Source organism: Microtus ochrogaster, chromosome 8 (genome assembly GCF_000317375.1).
Source record: "Microtus ochrogaster isolate Prairie Vole_2 chromosome 8, MicOch1.0, whole genome shotgun sequence".
Classification (NCBI taxonomy): Eukaryota; Metazoa; Chordata; class Mammalia; order Rodentia; family Cricetidae; genus Microtus; species Microtus ochrogaster.
Window position 1 is genome coordinate 38,395,250 of NC_022015.1, and position 7,003 is coordinate 38,402,252.

Consider the following 7,003-nt stretch of genomic DNA (forward strand, 5'->3'; position numbering starts at 1 on the left):
TGTGGAGGGGGGACAGCTAGATCAGACAGATGGTTCAGCAAGTAAACATATTTGTCACCAGACAATGCAAGTCTGATGACCTGACTCAATCCCTGGAACTCTGTGATAGTGAAGGGAAAGAGCAAGCTCCACAGGGCAGTCCCTGACCCCCCCCCCCTCACGCCATGGCCTGTGTTTCGTCACTAACTCCACAGGGCAGTCCCTGACCCTCCCCCGCCCACGCCATGGCCTGTGTTCCCTCACCAACTCCACAGGGCAGTCCCTGACACCCCCCCCCCGTCATGGCCTGTGTTCCCTCACCAACTCCACAGGGCAGTCCCTGACCCCCTCCCCCCCGTCATGGCCTGTGTTCCCTCACCAACTCCACAGGGCAGTCCCTGACCCCCTCCCCCCCGTCATGGCCTGTGTTCCCTCACCAATTCCACAGGGTAGTCCCTGACTTCTGCACATGCCATGGCCTGTGTCCCCTTAAAACAATAATAAATTTGAACATTTAAAGGGGGGGGCTTGGAAGAGAGGAGAAAAGGAAATTGCAGTCAGGATGTAATACATGAGAGAAGAATAAAGAAAAAGAAAAAGAAATAAATTAAAGAGAAACCAGGCATGGTGGCACACACTTTTAGTCCCAACATTTGAGAGACAGAGGCAAAGACAGGCAGATCTACATGAGTTCAAGGCCAGCCTGGTCTACTAAGCAAGTTCCAGGACAGTCAGGGCTACACAGAGAAACCCTGTCTTGGAAAAAAAAATAAAGAAAAAAAAACAGAGCTCAGGATGTAGCTTAGTTGGTAGAGTGCTTGCCTAGCATGTACAAAGCCATGATCCCCAGCCCCACATAGACTGGGTGCGGTAGTTTATAGATCTAATCCTAGCACTTAGGAGTAGAGACAAGAAGATCAAAAATTTGAGGTTATCCTCCACTACATAGCTAGTTCCAGGCCATTCTTGGATATGAGAAGACCCTATCTCAAAGTGGATGGCTTGGCTGGGGATATGGCTGTATGGGAGAATGTTTGCACGGCATGAAAGAACCTGGACCTAATTATCAGTACTATTAAGGAAGGGAGGGAGGGAGGGAGGGAGGGAGAGAGGGAGAGAGGGAGAGAGGGAGAGAGGGAGAGAGGGAGAGAGGGAGAGAGGGAGAGAGGGAGGAGAGAAAGATAAAAGCTGAGCATGTAACTCAGTGGCCAGACTCTTGCCCAGCCCAGCAGAGGACCTGAATTCATTCCCTGAGCACCCCTGCCTTGGTTTGCTTTCTATTGCTGTGATAAAACTCTATGACCAAAAGCAACTTGGGGGGTGGGGAAAGGATGTCTTTCATTTTACAGCTACAGCCCATCGTGAAGAAAAGTCAGGGAAGGTGCAAAAAGCGGGAACTGAAGCAGAAGTCAGGGAGGAACCCTGCTCACTGGCTCATTCTCCATGCTTGCCCAGCGTGCCCTCTTAGACCAGTCAGGACCACCTGCCCTCCCACGCCCATCACCAATCAAGAGAACGCCCCACAGACACGCCCACAGACACGCCCACAGACCAGTCTGATGTAGGCATTGTCTCAGTTGAAGCTCTCTTCCCAGATAACTCCAGCTTGTGTCAAGTTAATACTGACCAGCACACGCCCCACTCCCACCTACCCACCCCCAAAGTAAGCTGGATATCTGTCTGTGGTCCCAGGTATTTGAAGAGGTGGGAAATTGGCGCAGCTCCTAATGTTCACAGGCCCACTTCAAGACAAGGACACGGGGCTGACCCAGGTATCTGTTTGCACACTAGGGTGGCAAAGGTGAATCCCTACAAAGTCTGATGTTTGTTGAAGGGTTTGTCCATGCAGGTCAGAGGGCCAGAGGGCAACACTTGCGCCAGAAAAATGTAGCATGACTCATGGACTGGGATCCTGACCTGGACAGAAAGGGACAAACAAGTTGAACACCAGACCGGTATTCATGGCTCTGTTTCCTGACTGTGGACACAATGTGACCAGTCATCTTACACGCCTGCAATCATGCCTTCCCCACCCTGATGGACTGTACCTCATCAAACCGTGAGCCCAAATAAACCGTCCCTTCTGTAAGTTGTTTCCTGTCAGCCTCCAAGTCAGTGACCAGGAAAGGGACTAATACAGAGGGTGAGTGCAGCGGCTCTGCCTGCAGTAGCCATGCCAGGCCTGAGGAGATTGTTCTACACAGCAAGACTACATGGTCAGGGCCACAGCTGATGGGGCAGTGACAGCCGCATCCTTGACCTTTAATTTATCAAGCAGTTCCAGGGACATATGTCCACGTGGCTCTCTGAAGCTCTTCGGCTGGCTTTCCAGGAAAGGCCACACCGCTGCCTGCCCACCCCCTCATTCCACCCCTCCTCACTGATATACTCCTTTTGTTTGGTTTGGTTTGGTTTTAGAGATAGGGTTACTCTGTGTAGCTTTGGAGCCTGTACTGGTACTCTCTTTGTAGCCCAGGCTGGCCTCAAACTCACAGAGATCCACCTGCCTCTGCTCCCCCCCTCCCCACAACGAGTACTGGGATTAAAGGCATAGACCAGAACTGGCTGGCCAGAGACAGGGTTTCGTTGTGGAGCCTCGGCTGTCCTAGAACTAGCTCTATAGACCAAGCTGGCCTCAAACTCAGAGATCTGCCTGCCTCTTTCCCTCCCAAGTGCTGGGATTAAAGGTGTGACCATCACCACCCTGCTCTCACTTAAGATCTTACTCAGGATGGTGGACCACCCTGTGTTGTCTGGGACTGATATTCTCCTGGGACATGGCACTTTCACGCTAAAACTGGTAGAGCCTCTATCAACTAGGAATCAGTTGGTCACTCTGTGGCCTAAGCATGTTTGGAACCCCAGACAAGAGAATGAAGCAAGCACCAGGGCCAGACCTGTCACTTGAGAATTATAAATCACACCTCAACACATGAAGACAACAGAAATGTCCTGTAAGACTGGCAAAATGGCTCAGTGAGTAAAGGTGCTTGCCACCAAGCCTGACGGATGAGCTGAGTTCAAATCCCAGGACCCACACCCACATGGTAGATTGAAAGAGCAAACTCTCACAAGCTGTTTTCTGACCTCCACACACACACATGCTGTAACATGCATATATGTGTGCACACACACAATCAACTAATGTAGGGGCTGGAGAGATGGCTCAAAAGTTGAAAGCACTTGCTGCTCTTTCAGAGGCCCCAAGTTTGGTTTCCAGCACCCACATCCCGATGGCTCACATCTATCTATCAGGCCAGCTCCAGAGAAGCCAATGCCTCTGGCCTTCCTTAAACACCGCTCTCACATATACAACTCTTCTCATATGCACATAATTTAAAATAAGATAAAAACTTTAAATCATATTAGTTACTTTTCTATTGATGAAAACACCAAGACAGCCGGGCGGTGGCGCACGCCTTTAATCCCAGCACTCGGGAGGCAGAGGCAGGCGGATCTCTGTGAGTTCGAGACCAGCCTGGTCTACAGAGCTAGTTCCAGGACAGGCTCCAAAGCCACAGAGAAACCCTGTCTCGAAAAAACCAAAAAAAAAAAAAAAACCCACCAAGACCAAGGCAATAATAAAGGTTCCAGAGGGTTGGAGTTCATAATGGTGGAGCCAAGGCATGGCAGCAGAAGCAGGAAGCTGAGGGCTCACATCTGAACCACACACAGGAAGCAGGGAGAGTGAACTGGGAATGGCACAAGCCACCCTCAGTGACGCACGCCACCCTCAGTGACGCACGCCACCCTCAGTGACGCACGCCACCCTCAGTGACGCACTTCCTCCAGAAAGACCATCAACTGGAGGCCAAGTATTCAAATGCCTGAAACTACATGGGACATTTAACATTCAAACCACCACTAAATTTAATTAAAAAAAAATAAGAAGGGGCTGGAAAGATAGCTCAGGGGTTGAGAGCACTGGCTGTCCTTCCAGAGGACCCAGGTACAGTTCCCAGAACCCACATGGCAGCTCTTAACTGTTTGTAACTCCAGTTCCGGGGGACATGACACCTTCACACAAACACACAGGCACATGCAGACAAAACACCAATGCACATAAAAATAAAATAGAACAAAAATGTTTTTAAAAAAATTAAGAGCCGGGCGGTGGTGGCGCACGCCTTTAATCCCAGCACTTGGGAGGCAGAGGCAGGAGGATCTCTGTGAGTTCGAGACCAGCCTGGTCTACAAGAGCTAGTTCCAGGACAGGCTCCAAAACCACAGAGAAACCCTGTCTCGAAAAACCAAAAAAAAAAAAATTAAGAAAAAGAAATGTACAGGGGCTGGAGAGATTGCTTAGTGGTTAAGAGCACTGGCTGCTCTTCCAGAGGACCTGGATTCAATTACCAGCACCCATATGGCAGCTCACACCTGTCTGTAACTCCAGTTCCCAGGATCCAATACTCTCAAACAGACAAATATGCAGACAAAACAATGAGGCACATAAAATAAGAATAAATAAATTTTAAAAAAAGGAAAAATGTCATAATAAGTATATCCTCCTTAGCTGGGTGGTGACACAGATTCAGAATTTATCTACTCAGGAAGCTGAGGCAGGAGGATCACACATTCAAGGCTTCCCTGGGCAACTTAGCAAAACTCTATTCAAAATATAGAGCATAGGGCTGGAGAGATGGCTCAGTGGTTAAGAGCATTGCCTGCTCTTCCAGAGGTCCTGAGTTTAATCCCCAGCAACCACATGGTGGCTCACAACCATCTGTAATCTGGTGCCCTCTTCTGGCTTGAGGACGTACACACAGACATAATATTGTATGCATAATAAATAAGTAAATATAAAAAAAATAGAGCATGGGACTAGAAAGATGACTCCATGGCTAGGAGCTACTCTTGTCAGAGGGCTGGAGATGGGTTCCCAGCACCCCCATGGGTGCTCACAACCAGCTATTACTCCAGTTCCAAGGGATCTGATGCCGCCTTCTGACTCCATGGGCACCAGGCACACACATGGTGCACAGACATACATATAGGCAAAATACCCATTCACATACAACAAAAATAGATAAGTCCTTTTTTATATTTAAATGCAGAGTGTAGAGGCAGCAAGATGGCTCAGCAGGAGAAAGCACTGCTGCCAAGCCTGACAGGCTGAGTTCAATCCCCAGGACCCACACAGGAGAAAGAGAACTGTTTCGCTTGTTGTCCTCTGACCTCTGTCCACACGTGTGCCATGGCATGCACACACCCCACTTCCACTCCTTACACAAATAGATAAAAGCATATAAAACAAAGTAGTCCTTGGACTGCTGAGGCAGCTTGAAGGGGAAAGGCATGTGCTGCCAAGCCTGGTGACCTGAGCGTGAGCTAGTGACCCAGGTGCTGATCTATGTGACCTGGGATGAGGTGTGGCATGGAGTCACCTGTCGAGGCCTCCAGGTCTGGGGCCAGGAGCAGCTGGCTGGGTGTGGACAGAGGGGGACCTATGGGTGGGGAGGTTGCTGTGAAAGCCTGGACAGGGCGAGGTGGTCCAGTAGAGTCCGTGTGCTCTCCTCTTGCGGAGAGTCACAGAGTTCTCACATTCTACATCAGAAATCCTGAGGATACATCTGGTAGCAGTGAGAGCAAGGGAATCATCCAAAGTGCCCAGGACAGGAAACTGTCCCTGAGGAGTCAGAGGAGGGTGGTGGCCTCAGGGCTGTGGCTTTGAGTCCATGCTAGCCTCTATGGCCCCTGCCCTCTCCACTGGGGTCTTAGTGTCCGCAGCCCCTAGGCTTTAATGGGAGTCAAGAGGAGGCTCCTGGGGCTTCCTGAGGCCAACAGTCTAACTCAGTGAATGGTAAGCCCGAAGACCAGTCTCTGGGGCATGAAGTCAACAAAGAGGGATCCTACACAAGCTCTCCACTAAAGTTCCCAGACTTGGGGAACACAGCAGGCAAGTTGAGAGCCCTCAGCTTGGGGATACCTGGCACTGGGAACTTGACTCCTGCCAGAAACCTACCCCTTCAGGCCAGGGCTGTCTGCTTCTCTCTGCCTGTCTCCCAGCCACTCTGACCAAAGCGCACCATGGGTTGAGGCTGTGGAAGTAGCACTGGCACCCAGCCTCACTGTCAACTTACTATAGAGGACTTTACACAGAGACTTTATTGAGACAAGAAAGGGACATATTGTCTTGGGTCCCCCGACTGCCCTGCACGGGTCACTTCTGTAGAACTGTGGAGTTTGACCCGCTCGTGCGGTGTTCCGCATGGCACCGCCAGGAAGATCTCAATTCATGATTATTTTATAGAGGGGGATGTCAGCGCCTTGGTAAGTGAAGAGAGAGGTGAAGACATCCTTACTGGGTTGACGAGGTTGCTCAACGCTTAAGAGCACTGGCTGCTCTTCTAGAGGAGACAGCTTTGCTTTCCAGTACCCACAAGGTTGCTAACAACTTTAAGTTGCAGGGGATTTTATGCCTTCTTCTGGCTTTCCTGGGCACCAGGTACATACATGATACACAGACATACATACAGGTAAAACACCCCTGTACATTAAATAAAGAAATAAATAAATGAAGAAATACACACATAAGTAAGTAACTCTCTTATACCTGGCCCACATGGCCTCAGGCCTGCAGTTTGCCCTGTGGCCAGAAGGGGACAGCAGTATCCTGCTTAGCTTTTCCAGTTGAGAATCAAGATTTAGATGGTGGCAGAGTGAGTTCACAGTAATTGTATACACCCCGTCCTGTTAAGACCAGGGAAAGACTGGGGGCTCCCAAAGATAACCAAAGCAACCCAAATACCCATCTTGCTGCCTGCTACTGCCTACTGGGTTAAGTGTAGAGCCTGGCTAGGTTGTGGGTGAGGTTAAGATAACCAGTCTGGTTCAGTGGTCCATGGTAAGTACAGCTTCAGCTTCTTGCTTTTGCTGAGACCTCATTACCTTCCAGTAAGCCCTACCCACATCCACAGCCACCCAACCCCTGTCCAGGGCTGCTGCATAGCATAACACATCACAGCACAGCATAGCATAGCACAGCACAACACAGCACAGCATAGCATAGTGCAGCACAACACAG